The 17,033-nt window shown below is 34.3% G+C and overlaps 1 long non-coding RNA gene across 3 annotated transcripts; it reads right to left on the reverse strand.

The window, feature by feature from the left end:
- Window positions 1–342: 342 nt before the first annotated feature.
- LOC118179530 (uncharacterized) lies at window positions 343–16,737 on the reverse strand. Of its 3 annotated transcripts, none has more exons than XR_004756457.2 (3): window positions 16,589–16,737; window positions 16,264–16,375; window positions 343–1,403 (listed from the first exon to the last, which is right to left on the reverse strand). It is a non-coding gene; the product is annotated as an uncharacterized LOC118179530 (long non-coding RNA). The 3 variants fall into 3 exon arrangements; XR_015043595.1 differs by having other exon boundaries at window positions 16,264–16,346; window positions 16,589–16,717; XR_015043594.1 differs by lacking the exon at window positions 16,264–16,375 and having other exon boundaries at window positions 16,589–16,736.
- Between the last annotated feature and the right edge of the window lie 296 nt (window positions 16,738–17,033).

Raw genomic sequence — 17,033 nt, forward strand, 5'->3', positions numbered from 1 at the left:
TGACTCTACATAGGTTCTGTGCTGATGTAACATAAGCTATGGATGAAATTCTTTCAAAATACAAATGTACACTGCACAGCATTTCTCAAATATGCATATTTAAGCTGCATGTTCTAGAAGAAATTAAAAAGTAATAAGCATGACTTATCAAAAGATTGCCAAATTTTAATTCTTGCCCTAATTACTAATTTTTCATATATGTTAACCATATTTAATAAGATTGAACACATTAGCCATATTTATTGGATTAAAAATTTAATTATCAGAACTGATTATTGCACATATGAATATTTTCCATGTATATAAAATATAGGAAATCATTAATTTTGAGAAAATGAAATAAATACTGATCATAAACGTTTTATTCCAACAGACAAGTAATTAAAAGCTTAAAATAGTTTTAATTATTCTCTAGAGTTCAATTCTCAAAAACTTTGCTGCATAAAATACTGTGGTTTTCAGCAGATGAAAAGCAGAATTTTTTACTGAAATTTTAACAGATTCTATGGAATTCAACACGAAATTTTCATATTCCATATTTGACATAAAATGGATTTAGAGCTTTATTTACAGAAAATGATTTTAAAAGGAAGCTATACAAAAAATTTTATTATTATTATTTACAATCTTTTAAATTGTATTTCATCATAAAAACATAATGATTAACAAATTTGAGATTCAAAGCTGCTCTCACATTTCCAGTTTTTTTTTAAAGAGTATCTTCTATAAATGGAGAGACTTGAAAAATGCTTAAAAAGCATTTACACTATTTTTATTTTAAAATGAAAAGCCTGGTATGTAGCCTAGTATGTCAATACATATCTAGTTAAGACTGTCAGTATCCTGTATCATGAAATACACCCCCATCACACTCCTGAGTAGATGTAATGGAATTATAGATGTGTTGAGACTGTCAGTATATTGAAAGATACTGACAGCTGGTGACCGTTAAGACTGTCAGTGCTCGGTCTAAACACTGACAGTCTTTTGTGTTAAGACTGTCAGTGTTTGGACCGAACACTTAGGCATTAGTCTGTTAAGACTGTCAGTGTTTGGTCCAAACACTAACAGTGCCTTATGTTAAGACTGTCAGTGTTTGGAGCAAACACATAATGCCCTTGGTGTTAAGACTGTCAGTGTTTGGGCTAAACACTTGAAAGATTTTGTGTTAAGACTGTCAGTGTTTGGCCCAAACACGGATCAACAGTCACCCAGAACACATCTATAGTTCCACAGGCTTCTTTCAGAAGTGTTCTGGGGCTAGGCTACAGCAACCAAGCAGCTGCGTGAACCATCTCCCATGATTAGAAGGGTCCACACAGCATTTTCAAACGTGGGGGACTGGTCCAGCGTAACATCACAGTCCTTGAGATACAGCATGCAGCCATCTGTTGGAAACTGTCCTAAAGAGGAAAGGAAACAGTTAGGCACATCATATTTAAATCTTTCAACACCATTTTATAATATACCGAAAAAAGTTAAAATTCAATATAAAGGTAATTAAGTGAGCTGCTTACTGGAAGTTCAATCAAGCCAAAATATCCCAATACGTTTATGCTGTAATTTACATCAAACTGGTCTTAATACCTTTTGTCTGCATTAACAATGCATATCAGATTTACAAAGCATAAAAGCAACCTCAAATATCATGTTACTAAATTATAGTTAATTGTAAAATTATAAATCTGTTAATTTCCCTATTACCATGAAAAATTTTTATGATGAATTTATTATACTAATTTTAAGTTTGATAAGAACATGTTTTTAAAAATATTTCACTTACAAAATACAACATTCATTTAACCTATCCATAACAGAGGAAGTTAAAAGTAATATATTTGCTAAAAACTATAATTCAAACTCCTATAAAATAAGCAAGAAAAATCAAATAGTTCTAACTTATTTTAGGTTCACTTGGCTGATGGAGTACACTGGTGTGCAAAAATTAAGGACGAGACGGTTTTTTCAATATAACTTTGTACAAAAGCTTTCCAAATCAACACATTTAGTACCGTAAGATCCCCAATACGTAAGGACATGAGTAATGTAAGCAACACTTACTAAAAGAGAAATCAGAGGGATAAAAAGAAGCTTTATTGAAAAAGTAGCATGTAAGAAAAATCCTTTCCTTATTTCAATATAACGGATATTGAACCTCGTAGGAAGAACAAAGCTAAATTTTCAGAATGAAAACAAAATACTTTTATTTGAATTTTAAAACAGAACCCCCCCCAAAAAAAATAAAATAAAAATAAAAATAAAATAAAAAAAATAAATGCTGCAGCTCTTAACTATCAAAATTTTAAACTCTTACAACTATTAAAATACTAAAAAATTAAACTCTCTAAACAAAATATATAAAAATCTTCCGAATCCTCTTCTTGTTGCCACACCGTAAAATGCAAGTTCTTGTCCTATTATTTATATTTCACGTTCTCTTAAAGTCACGATCTTTACAGAGCGCAATGCGACTGAAGGCCGAAACATCCCTGCGATGGGTGTCCAGCAAGAAACATCCGGTCTTTAATAGGGGATATGATCTCCCCTGACTGCTAGGCAGGTTTCACAGCGTCTGCCCATGCTGAGAATGAGGGTGTCAATGAGTTGTTGAGGCATTGCTGCCCATTTGTCTTGCAGCGCCAATCGAAGCTCCGGAACCGTTACTGGTGGTAAGGTACGAGCTGCCAAGTGTCTGCCTAGGAAATCCCATACATGCTCGATGGGATTGAGATCCGGAGATCGTGCCGGCCAATCCATACGTTCAATATCCTCACTCTCTAAGAGCTGTTCGGCAGCTACTGTGCAATGACATGGTGCATTGTCGTCCATGAAAAGGAACTGAGGACCCATAGCGCCTCTCACATATGGAAGAAGAATCTCGTTACAATAACGGGTCCCATTGACTGAACCTGCATCGAAGATGTGAAGGTCTGTATGACTACCAAGCATGATGCTTCCCATAACGAGAACACCGCCACCTCCATACCTGTCCCTTTCAATGATGTTCGAAGGATGATTGCGGCTTCCCCGCTCTCTCCAGATGAGTATGCGATGAGAATCGCTACTCAGACTGAATCTGCTCTCATCTGTAAAGAGTACTCGTCCCCATTCATTGTCTCTCCAATTCCGGTGTTCCCAGCATCACAGAGAACACCTTCCCCGATGGGCAGGCGTTAGAGGTATACACCGTACAGGGCGTCGTGCAAACAGACCACCACCGTGCAGTCTTCTAGCCACGGTAAAATACGATATCGGTCATCCAGTCGTCTATGTCGTGTGTCTATCGATTTCTTCCGCTGTCTGCCGCCTGTTTCTGCTGGCCTGTAAGGCAATATACCGGTCATCTGCGGGTGTGATTCCTCTTGGACGACCACTACTAAACCACCGGATAGCTGTTCCTGTAGTTTGAAATAGTCACCAAAGTCGTGAAACAATGCTGTGAGCAATTCCGAACTCTGCAGCCACACTTGTCACACTGCGGCCTTCCTCCAACTTCCCAATAATTCGACCTCGGGTAAAAGCATCCAGATGTCGTCTAACAGATTGATTATTTGCCATTTCTCACTGAGGCAGCAACTGGGTGTGATTTTAACTGCTATACGGTGTGCAATCTCTTCGTCAGAAATACTGATCTTACACCGACAACATGCTTTATACTACTTAGACACTCCCCCATTACGTCTACCTGCATATCTGCGCATGTGCTACCGTACATAACCTTAATCTCCTGATTGGTCTTTCTGTTCGCTCTGCCTCTTCGTTCAGCTGATATGCTAATTTTTCGACTTCGTCCTTAATTTTTGCACACCAGTGTATATTTCAGGCAATGTCCAAACCTCAAATCCTAAAAAAAGCTATTTTTTTTTACATAAACTTACTTTCCCAGTAAATTACATAAAAATTATTTTTAAAGCATTAACATGAAAATGTGACACTTCAAGATTGCAGAAATGTTCTAATTCTTGCATATGAAACTGTATGTGATGGTAAATAAATGACTCAAACCTGTCAGCGTCAAAAATGAAAACTGAGAACTGGTTCCAAAGAAGTCACTGCTTTCCTTCTTATTTAATATATAAAGGGTGGACACAACCTGGCTCGTGCGCCACATGCAGCTCTAATGGGAGGGGGAAGAATGTAAACTAAAACTACTTGTCCAAAAGAAAGCAATATATTTTACTTCTGCTTTACAAATTTATTAGTAAAACTGATCAATGTCCAAATGTTTATTATTTTATTCCATTTCTTGTTAATTAAGAAAGTTAATAATCTTATTCAAAACATTAAATATATATATGTGTATACATACACATTGTACTGACATCAAACAATTTTAAAAAGAAAAATTGCTTGTGGATGCATTATAATGGATGCTTAACAAGAAGGGTCTGCCAAATTTCTGAATCCTTAGTAGCGGTAGAAACTAAACTGAGGTCGTCCTGTGGGCAGAACAGAAAACACATGAAATGCATCAGCAGCATTTCATGTCAGAGAATTTGATACAAGTTAAAAATAATTTAAAAACTTATTCAAGGTCCAAATCAACAAGAAATTTACGACAAGAGAAGTTTTGGGAATTTCTAATAAATCTGATGACAATCACAGCTTAGAAGACCATATCACTTTTAGAAAATTTCAAGACAACAGGTGTACAGCTTGCTTGCTATGGCTTGTTTCAGGATAACTCTGAGGCAGCAAAAAAACGGTTCGAGTCGCTGTGGCCCAGATTTAAGTTTTTTTTGTAAACAAATTTTCAACAGCCGAATATTTATAAAAGCTGTGATAGATCAACATCTACAAGAAGGTACTGCATAAGAATGGCAGCATTTAAAAACTGAAGAGTCCTTTTTACTGCATCAAGTTGCAAACAGAAGAGACAACACAAAATTTCACTTTCCTTCGATACATCATTAAATGCTGAAAGCAAAATGTTACAAAATGATTTAAGGGGACATGCAACATCTCAACTAGTAAAATGAAACTATCTCAAGACAAAAGTTATTAGGGTATAACTCACAGTTTCACAAACTGAACACTCTAGATTCCTTTTTTCTCTTTTAAAATGGACAGATTGTAAATCATATTAACCCGGGTTTGATCGCGCTGGTTGTCTCACACCCAGTGACTCCTTTTTCACACTTTTTCTTCCCAACCTTTTTTCAAAAATGGACGAGTCTTCGTGTAGCTGCCTCAAAGGTCATAACCTTGGAAGGGGAGAATCCGCGAAAGAATTCTAAAAATAGATCTACTTAAATCGCGGGGCTTGGGTATCTCACACCCAGAGCGAGCATTTCTGTAACTATTCTCAGTACAGGCAGGTGTATCTAAATCGTTCTTTCGTTATGGCGCGTTACTGCACTTATGACGAAGAAAGGCGGTATTTGAAAAATTTACTGGACACTGTTTCTTCTAATGAAGAAAATATAGAGGAAGATAGTGATTTTTCAGGTAATGAAGAGCCAGATGACGAAGAATATTGTAGTGATCATGATTCTTCAACAGAAATTGATTCTGATTCTGAAAACGATGTTTCAGATTCAAGTGAAGATAATTATTTTATCGGAAGAGATAACATAACGAAGTGGAATAAAGAGAAATTCAAAGCTAATGTTAGAATTTCTGCGAAAAAATAATATATAAACTCCCAGGAAATACACCCGTTTCAAAGAACGTAACTTCTCCTGTGGATGCGTGAAACCTCCTTATATCTTCTGATATGATAAAGAATTTAGTGCATTGGACTAACAGTTTTATAGAATCGATTCGAGAGCGTTTTTTACAGGAAAGAGATGCAAAAGAACATAATGAGGCTGAAATTAAAGCATTTATTGGATTGCTTTATCTCATTGGTTTGCATAAATCATCACATGTGTATATACGAGATCTTTGGGCAACAGACGGCACTGGAATAGAAATATTCTGTACAACCATGTCATCAACACGTTTTTACATAGGTTGTTTTTTTTTCAACCTCCGATTGCACAGTATGATGGCCAGGTATGTGGCAGGTAGTTGGTGTGCTAGTAGGCGACTGCACATCTCCCCCTTCACACGCTTTGTGTCCCTGGCGTATTCAACACGCCATTTTCTGTCGAGTTGAAGTCACGTAAACATGGCTGTCGCTATCGATTCTCCCGCCAAGTGTGAATTGCGAGCTGTTATTCGTTTCTTGCAGGCAGAAGGGAACAGTGCAGCGGAAATTCATCAAAGAATGAGTCGAGTGTATGGAAACAGCTTTATGAGTGATGGCGTTGTTCGTGAATGGTGTCGAAAGTTTAAAGATGGCCAAACTGGTGTGCATGATGAAGGGGCTCAAGGACGCAAGTCTGTCGCTACAGACGACATTGTTCAACGAGTTGACCAAGCAGTTAAGCAAAATCGAAGGTTCACCATAATTATTGATGAAATTTCTGAAAGTTTCAAGATCTTCCCTGTACTCTATTGTTACTGAACAGCTGCGCTACAGAAAAGTTTGTGCACACTAAGTCCCACAGATGTTGACTAACGACCACAAAACTCGGCAAATGGTTGCAGCGTTTGAGTTTATTGACCGTTCAAAAACTTTTCTCCGTCAGTATACGGAGAAAAGTTTTTGAAATGCCTTGTGACAGGTGATGAGACATGGGTTCAATATGACACGCCCGAAACAACAATCACAACTATGGATGCACACAAATTCTCCAAAGAGACCCACAAAATACAAACGAACCTTTAACAACCGTAAGGTTTCGGCAACTGTTTTTGGGACCAAAAAGGTGTGTTGCTTTTGGAGTTTATGCAGCCTGGAACAACAATTAATGCAGATTCATATTGCGAAACTTTGCGACGCTTACGGAGAGCTATTCAAAACAAACGAAGAGGCATGCTAACTTCTGGAATTGTTTTGATCCACGACAATGCCCGTCCTCACAGCGCTCGTGTAACCCAACGGCTCATTCAGCAATTTTAATGGGACATTTTCGAACATCCACCATATAGTCTCGACCTAGCACCGAGTGACTTTCATCTCTTCCCTGAACTGAAGCAGTGGCTTGGCGGGAAGCGCTTCCAAAATGATGTGGAGCTGAAAGAAACCTTCACGACTCACTTCCAACCACTGGCAAGGACATTTTATGAAGAGGGTATTGCAAAGCTTGTTCACAGATATGACAAATGCCTCAATCGTCAAGGTGATTATGTAGAGAAATAACCTATATTGTACGTTACTTTTGGTAATAAAATCTTTTTTGTATATTCACCCGTCTTTTCTTTATAGCCCACTGGAGGTTGAAAAAAAATAGCCCTCGTATTTTTTATCGAGATGCATCCGATTTGATGATATACAAACTCGCCAGAGCAGAAAAGAATTAGACAAACTGGCTCCGATACGTGAATTCTTCGAAAATTTTGTAGAAAACTACCAAAAATCGTACAACATTGGAGAGTATGTAACCATAGATGAGAAATTAGAATCTTTTAGAGGGCGATGTCCATTTCACCAATACATGCCAAAGAAACCATCGAAGTATGGAATAAAAGTTTTTGCGCTCGTCAATTCGAGAGTGCTCTATACTTGGAAAATGGAAATATATGCCAGTAAACAGCCGAAAGGTCCATTTCAAGTAGATAATTCTCGGAACCTTTGTATAATTCAGGAAGAAATCTAACAGTGGATAACTGGTACACTTCTTATCCACTTTCACAAGAACTTTTGAAAAAATATAACAATTGTTGGAACATTGAGAAAAAATAAGAAAGAAATTCCTCCAATATTCTTGAGTACTAGAAAAAGGGATACTCTTCCATGTTTGGATTTCAGAAAGAAACGACTATTGTTTCGTATGTACCAAAGAAGAGTAGAAATGTTCTTCTGCTCTCAATAATGCATAATGATAATGCAATAGACATCACTACTGGAGAATCAAAGAAACCCGAAATAATAACTTTCTATAATATAACGAAAGGAGCTGTCGATGTTGTCAACGAAATGGCAGCAATGTATTCAACAACTAAAAAAACAAATCGATGGCCTATGATGATATTTTATGCAATGTTGAATGTAGCTGCTATTAATGCACGCGTTATTTTGCTATCCACTAAGGAACCACCAACTCAGAATCGAACACAATGTTTTTTTCTGAAAAGTTTGAGATTTAAACTAATCGAAGACTACAAAAAGATCAGAAGTCAGCAAACAATGCTCCCGCAAAGTTTGAAAGTGAAACTGGTAAAGAATGAGGACTCTCAACCATCCGCTAAGAAGGCAAAAGTAATAATTAAAAAGATGTGCTGAACGTGGACCTAAAAAGGACAGAAAAGCAAAATACATTTGTGAAAAATGTCAAAAACATGTATGTATGGAACATATGGCATGTATTTGCAGGAACTGTACAGGATAATTTTAAGTAATGTTTTAAATCAGGGTTGCCACTCAAACAGGAGAATGAAATTCCCTGACCTTTCCAGGTTTTCCAGGTGTGTTTCAAGAAAATTCCAGTCTATCCGCGTAATGTATGTTGGCTGTGCTAAGAGGTAAATTAATTATGGTATTACTTGTATTGTGTAGCAAATTCACTTAATTATTCAATAAATCCCAGAGGACATTTATTCTTAATTATTCTTGGTATACTTTGTTTGATAATTTTGTTTAGTTTTCCACTTAAGAAACTTAATAAAATTTAAGATATATATATTGGATAACAAATGTATGTTTTATTTAATTATTACTCATGATCATCACCAGTTCAACACGAGGCTAATCCGGTCCTTATAAATCACAACGCAATGCTAAATAGTTAGGTTAGATTTTAGGTAAATTTAATTTGCGTGAGGTATGTTCTTAAAACCTTAAGACTTGAAAACACAAATATAATTATAATAGTTGTTTTCTCCACTGAAGATTGAGATTAGAATCTTCCCAATCTGGAATAAAATAAGGCTTTTTTTGCAGACATTCTGCAGCTAAACGAAAGAAAGAAATCTATTTTAATAAATTGAGGTATTTTATATTTATTTTGCAGCATACATAAGGAAAAAATAAGTGCATTAAATTTCGTGATGGTATGTCATCATACTGCTATAATTAACTTCAGGATTATGCCAGAGAAAATTTCCTGAAATTTGGAAATATTATTTACTAATAATAAATAAATTTAGAGGGAAGAAGCAACATTAAATTATATGAATAACATAAAAATAATTACTTAAAAATTGAATTAGAATAATCATCTATATTTTAGCGAATATAGTTATATTACATGGCTAGCCTAGATGACTGATTACTATTTTTTTATTTTACTGCAAAATGGCAAGGTATTTATTAAAAAGAAAAAAAAAAAGGGGTTTAAAAAGATTTTGCGGTAAAATTCTAGTATACGGTAAGGCTTTGGCACGATTTTGAAAATTGTCGCCAAGACCAAAATGACCCGTTTACTGCGCATCAAGATGTCGCCAAATCCCATTATTATTCTAACCAACAAAGAACGTCTATGTAAAGAAGAAAAGGTTCCATACAAGTAAAATGCTATTACGCCGCTAGAATGCGGAGGGAAAATTTGCCAAGGGATTTGGGGACGGAACCTGGCGGTCAGAATTATCCTCTCCGCGATGTGTACAGGAAATTGAGAAACACGTGTTAAGAAGAAACGCTCTTTGACAAAAAGAAAAGTACGAAAATCCGTTTTTAAATTATTGCGAAAAATCCAAGAAGAAACGTTTTATCAAAGGACGTTTCTTCTTGGATTTTTCGCAATAATTTTAAAAACGGGTTTTCGTAGTTTTTTTTTTTTTTTTTTTTCCTCTGAAAATAACTAATCCATGAATTAATTTACTTGCGCCAAAAAATATTTTCTTTTCCTTTACAGTTTAACCATTTGCGCTAAGACTAAACTTCACGGTTGCGGTGCCGTGCGCTACAATATAACAAGCGGTAAAGTGTCTCATTTACGCCGCTCCGCATCTGCGAGTGCAATCCAGAGCTGTAACTCGAGAAATAAACAATCTCGTTGTTAGGCGACGTGTGCACCACGTTATTTTCATTTTTGCGATAAATGCTTATCGACGTGGTGTTCACGTCGCTCGCGGTTTGAGACAAAAGCATCTTGACGTGCGTGGCACGTCTTTTTAGCGCAAGTGGTTAAAGAAATTTTAAACGATATTCATTTTATGAACTCTTGATAACATGACCTTCGAACTTCGACACCGGTTTCGAGCTTTGGTGACAGATATATCAGATATGCACAGCTGTTTCCCTCTATGATGGAATGGAGCCACAGCCACGTCTGTTGCAGAGAGATTTTCCTTCTTTACAATACATATTCTTTGATTCTAACCTCCATAGTACCGTATACTAGGATTAAACCCATTTTGTTTTATACGAGAACAGGTACTTTCTTTAGTTCATGCACTGCACATGCGATTCTCGAGAATACTGGAAACCAAAAGTTGCTTTGCCTTTCTAAAAGACAATCAAATTGGAGCTGCGAAAATTGGCTCTATGCCAGCTACCCGAATGACACTCACGTGATACATAATTCGTCAAAAAAGTTACCTCTTCCGACGGCGGAGCAAAAATCGCTCTTTTTTGGCGGGATCGTTGTATGAACTTCCCTGACTTTTCCAGATTTTGACAAAAATACTTAAATTCCCTGACTTTTCCCTGAATATTTTGGTCAATTTTCGAATTCCCTGACTTTTCCCGGTTCTCCAGGTAGCGTGGTAACCCTGTTAAATATATGTTTAAAACTGTTTCGACTTTTATCTTTTTCTTCTGTTTCATGTTTTGTGTAAATTTTATAGTAGAAAATAGGAAGAAACCACCCTGGGTATGACACACCAGTAAAGTATAAAATACTGCATATCATTTAAGAATAATATGCAGTATTTTATATTTTACTTAAAAAGAAAAATATAAAAAATAAATTAGTAAAATGATTTGAAAATCATAGAAAAATATTAAATTTTTAATATATCCAAAACTAACGATCGCAAATTTTATATCCTTCCTAGTTTCAAAGAAATAAGATAAACTGTGGAAAATTTAAACCTACCAGGCTGGATAATTTTTGAGAAATGAAAAACCATTTTTAAATACTAATAATTTTTTACATTTTAATATTTTCCTGCAAAATGATCATCTTTTAACTGACATTTCTACATCAGGTTATTTTGTTTCATTAATTTTAAGCTTCTTTCTGGCCATTTTAGAAACCTTTTTGTAAGAGATGAGCCTCATGAATTCTATCACAATCTTTACCATATAAAATCCTGGTTATATTCTCAATAGTTTTATTACTTTAAAGCGGCTTTTACACCATCAGTGAAACATACTATCACATATAACAAACCTAATTTTCATGTGATAACACTAAAAAAAAAAGTTTTTGGTACAAGTGTCCGGATCCAATTAAAATTTTTATTTGGGTCAAGTTCTTCCTTTATTGCAATTTAACAGGAGACCACTGGGTGAGCAGCTGTGCCGCCATGAAGACTTTCAGCTTTATTGCTCACTCAGTGAGACAACGTTTATTTAAAATTTTATATTACAATAAAAATTTTGATTTTGATGTACACATAATTTTGACATATACTTGACATACACTGACAGAATTCAAAAAGATATTAACAGAAATTTTGATGGTACATACATAGAATATAGAATGCATAATGTAGAGTACAAATAAAGATTTAGATAAAAAATTTTGGTTATATACATAATAAATAAAATAGGATTTTGATGGTATGTTGAATTGCAATAATAGTTCACAGTTGATAAATAGCTAATAATTCATAAATAGTTCACTGTTCATTATAGTGCACAGTTGATAAGTCTGTTAAAAACCAAGTTTATTTATCTGTTGAAGTTAATAATTAGTCTGAAGTAAGTTCTGATAAAGCTCTGAGAAATTTTATAGTTAGTGTGAAAAAAGTTTCATATTTGTTGATTGAAGTTGGGCTGTCTTGAAGTGATGCTAATTATGCCAAAAAAAATGCCGATGTGGAATTGTGATGCCTTAATTTATGCTGCCTTTAGATTATCACAATTTTCTACGAGATATTCCATTAAATTATGAAGTTTTTTGTGGAGAGATTTACTTCTAAGTAGTTGTTTGAACCATCATTGGGCATTTTCACTTGTGAAAGGACGAAAGTGGAAGTCTTTAGTGATTGCACATTCAAACAGGTAATGATCTATTGTTCCTGTTGATCCACATATACAGTTGTCTGTATGATAAAAGCCAAAACGAAAAAGATATGAAATGAAGAATCCATGTGCTGTTAGAAGATATATTATTGCATTATTTGTTGTAACTAAATTTCATGTTGGTTTTGGTAAAACATAATAGTTCGTCTGCCCGTATTATCTTGTGACCACATGAGTTTCCATTGTAAAATCAAGTCTTGATTTTAAAAGTGATATTGGATTTGGTAAATAGGTTATTGCTGTTATAGTACCATTTGCTGCTTCTTTTGCCAAGCTATCTGCCATTTCATTGCCCAATGTAGTTTAGGTTTTTGTCCAGTTGGAAAATATGCGAGTAAATATTTTATATCTTGAACCAAAGGTGAGATAGAGGACAAAAGAGTAGTCTTTTGTCCGAGAGACTTCTAAACACTTTAACAACTAATAAAACAGGATCTGGCAAAAAAAAATATTTATGAACTAGCTTGGCTTTATTGTGGCCACACCAAATATCTGCCCCTTTAAAATTTTCAAAATATGCAGAAATTACGTATTTTTGGATTCGCCCTAGTCCCCTCTTCTTTTAGCCCAAAATTGAAGATCTGAACAGCTGAATGAAAATAAGAACAGTTAATAATGTCATCAATAGATGTCCTCATTTTCCCCTTAAATTCGATGAAACGGCACATACATGACACAGAACAATTATTTATTTTTATTTGTATGGTTTTTAAGATTATGCATCTAAAGAATGGTTATCGAGTTTGATTTATTTCAAAGTAAGAATTAGAGGTGTACATACAATCAACTGTTTAAAAAGTTTCCTCTGCAATCTGAACTAGTTTTAATAATAAGAGATAGAACAGAAGCTATGACAAGCCTCATAAACAGATTTATGCCAAATGCTGAAGAATTCCCAAGTTTTTTTAGCTATCACTGCACAATTCACTAATAAATAAAAGATTAAATACAAAAGAATTAATGGGCATAGTGTTCAAATTTTTTTAAATAATTTCAAAAAGGTTACACAAATTAACTTCCTTTTCCAACTGCAACTTAACAAACGACAACCAAAATTATTACATACTGATGACTACAGAAGTAAATTTTTGCAAGGATTTTATCATTTACTAACTGAAATTAAAAAACTTTCTCAACCAAGTTCAAGAAAAACTTAAATGATAAAATTTGGTTTAGTATTTTACAGGTTTTACATAGAAATTTAAGCAATTTAGAATTAAAAGGGGGGGGGGAAAATAAGACAAATTACCAGTAGCATTAAAGAATGCATTTAAAAAACTCATGCCAATAGCCAACCTTCAACAAAACAATATGAATCATTTTCCAAATATGTCAGATCTACAAAAACATCAAAATAATAATTATAAGCTGACTGAAGAATTTACGGTCAGGTTTCGCAATTCTGGGTAGGGAAAAAAAGGAGGTGTGCATTCTTTCTTTTCAAAAGGAATATAAAACACAATGCGTTTAGCCCTTATATCCACATCATCCTAAACATAGAACAGCACACATAAATGGTCTTTGTATAAAATCTTTGAAATAATTCAAATTAATGATTTATTATTTAAGAGTCATTTGAATATATATTTGCCTTTATCACAAGTTAGAATTAATTTAGGTATTTTTTATTCCTTTTTTTAAATGGGAACTTTTGCAGATTTTTTTCTTATGTTTTCAATGCACAAGTTTATTACAATTTTGAGCTCCCAAGAAAAACATGCATATAAATTTACTCATATATTACATACTTTTATTCTAGTATTAAAAAAAAATTACCTGAAAGATTTCTTTGCATTTAACTGTCCTAAAAATAGGAGGACAGTAATATCCACTACTACCAAATCCCCATTACTTTGTAATGGAGATAATCCTCTGTTACATTCGAAACACTGCTATTCTATAAATAACACATGCACTTTAGTCTAGCTGGCAGGTGCACATCATGTGACAGAAAGGTGCATGAAATGTGGAGAAGGGAGTTGAGTAAATGTTTCTAACACCCACTCTTAAAATCAGTTTCTATTCTAAAATTCATCGAAGTAGACTAAATTTCTCTCCTTTCCGCATGCTTAAATTTTGGAGAAGAATAAAAATCCAAAGACACAAAAGAAGAAACCAGCTAAATGCCCACTTATAACTCTCTAAAACAATGTCAGAAAAGGAACACAGCTCTACAGACAGCAGTTTTTGTTCAAAAAACAAAGCAAAGTTGAAGCAGTTCGATGGAATGACAGTTGTGTTGTTTTTATCCAATTTCGAAGAAACAAACAGTGTATTTTTATCCAATTTTGAAGAAACAAAAAGTGTATCAACCGTAGAAAGAAAAGTAAAAAGTGGCAGACAACAGGTAAAGATACCAATATGCAACACATCCTAAATATAAAAACAGATTTGGCCTACAGAGGTTATGTTACTTCAATTCAAGGAAAGAAAGGATACTAGCCTTTATTTGTTCCTGCGTTTGAAACAGCATTTGCTACTTCATGAAAGCTCAATCAGATATTTAGCGATGATACTCCAAGCCTGCTTAATTTTCAAAGGCGCATAACAGTTGCCTATTTGGGACTTCTTATTCTAAGAAAACCATCTTGCAGAAAACTGGGTGTTCAACAGGTAAATGAAGATTTTCTAAAGCTTCAAAATGAACGTTATGGTGAGAAACCCATAAAAGAACAAAAAAGATTCCAGATAAAAAACATCTGTAATCTATCTATCAAAATCCAACAATTATGTGAAAACATGTCATGGACTATACATAAGATGCATTCTCCCACTCCACCTAAATAAGAATGATTAGCAGTGGATTATAAAATTGTCCATTTTTAGGACAGGTTGTATTGAGATAAAGTACAGAAGCTTCCACTTATTTTGTTTGGCACTTTTAAAAGAGAATTGGGTTTTTGTCAATTTTCTTTGATTTTTTAAGTGGAAATAAATTAATGTGTACATGGATAAAATCAAGGGAGTGCACAATGCCATTTTTGTGCAATTCTGGGATTTTATTAAGTGAAAATAGGTCGATGTGTACATACATGGATGACAAGTATGTGCAATTCTTAAAAACGTGACAAGCAGTGGGGGGTTATGCACTTTCCCCCTGTATTGATCAAACTAATAAAAATTTGGCAATTTTTTTTTTATTTTATATGCATACATAAACTTAAAGAAGCATATGTTTAAGAATTTTTGAAAAGTATTAAATTTTTCAGTGCTTGTAAGAGATGGGTTAATTATGAAAACATGCATTAGAAGGTGCTACTATTGCCAAAAATCTGTGCAACCGTCTACCAAAGAAGCACTCATTAGAAAATGAAATTGCAACTCTACAAACACAAGACAGGAAAACAAGAGTACAGTTTTTGGAAATAACATCACATGAGAAAAGTATAAATATCACCACATATAGAAAATTTATTTGCTCTTGTTTTGGATCTACGTACTTATCTGAATTGACTTTTTCATATTTAAAATTCACAAAGACTTTCATAGTTAAAGTTCATGAAAAGATGAAAAATCAGCAACTTCTACTTTCAAACTAACTATCCCATTTGAAAAATTTAGTTTGTAGACGAAGTGCTTGCAGTAAAGTGCAACTTAGCATTTCTGATATAAAACTCAATTTTTAAATTGCGACTAAATCTGAGTATCTAACGGCTACACAGAGATATTTAAAATGACGAAGTTGGCTCTTAAGCCTACACTGTGGCTTTCAGCAGCCAGAACATGCTTTGCCTAAACAACCACAAGACCGACCTCACTTAAAATACACATAAGCTTATAGCATTCTAGCAGAAAAACAGAAAAGAAAGAAGTGATAGTACAGATTTGGAATATTGACCATGATGACATATTAGGAAACAAAATGGAAAAATTATTATTCTCGGTCAGAGTAGACTGAAGGGTAAATACCCCCTGAAGTTGCATCTTGTTAAATTTCATGTTTACCAGTCTCAATGCTGGATTTGGACAGTCGTTTTTTGCCAGGGAATTATTAACTGCATATATTTTAGTCTCATATTTGATACTTTTAAGTTTAATTGTTTTATTAAGAAATACAAAATAAAGGGGGGAAATAAACTTACTGTAAAATCCAAGGAAAATGTACGTTTCGAAGAACACTGCAATGCAAAGTGTTAACGGACAGGCTTCTTGGAAAACTGCTTTTCTAAACGTGGAAAGATTTCAGTCAGTATCCTAATAATAATAAAATAACTGATGATAATACCGGAAAACAACTACAGCCTTAGCCAAAAATTTAAATCATAAAAGTAAACAGTTACACAAAAATTGTCTGTTTATGCAAGTTTTCCATTTATTAAGAAAGAAAACCTATCAGTTACAAGCTGCAAAATTTACACACATTACATTAAAAATTTCTGAACTGAGAATTTAAACTAAAGAACTTACCTAGAAATCTTTCTAGGGTAGAAAATAAAAGTGTTAAGAATCTCATGCTCTTTCAGCCTACAATACAGGCCTTACTTAGACCTCCACCTCGTTTACCTAATAGGAATATCCGAAACTGCTACTCTTTCACAACACTGCGCATGTGCTGGTTTTGAGTTTTAGTTTGCAAAATGTTTTCAGTTCGTAGTCTCGGCACCAGTAATATTCACCGATTCTCTGAAATGTGAAGCATAGTGAAGCAATCTTGCTTTGGCGAATTCTGCTACATCGCCTTTGCTGTTTGTTTATTAATGACAGAAGCATTAATATAAAAATATTACATAATTGAATAAAATGTATTTCCGTTTATTCAGCGCTCATTACTTTAGAGAAAAAATGGGTGTCCAGCGTACTAATATTTTGATCGATTTTACCACGCGGTCTCTCAAAATTGTTTTGTAGAAAT

Source organism: Stegodyphus dumicola, chromosome 10, assembly GCF_044657685.1.
Source record: "Stegodyphus dumicola isolate Sdum_Otavi_A_Nest chromosome 10, ASM4465768v1".
Taxonomy (NCBI): domain Eukaryota; kingdom Metazoa; phylum Arthropoda; class Arachnida; order Araneae; family Eresidae; genus Stegodyphus; species Stegodyphus dumicola.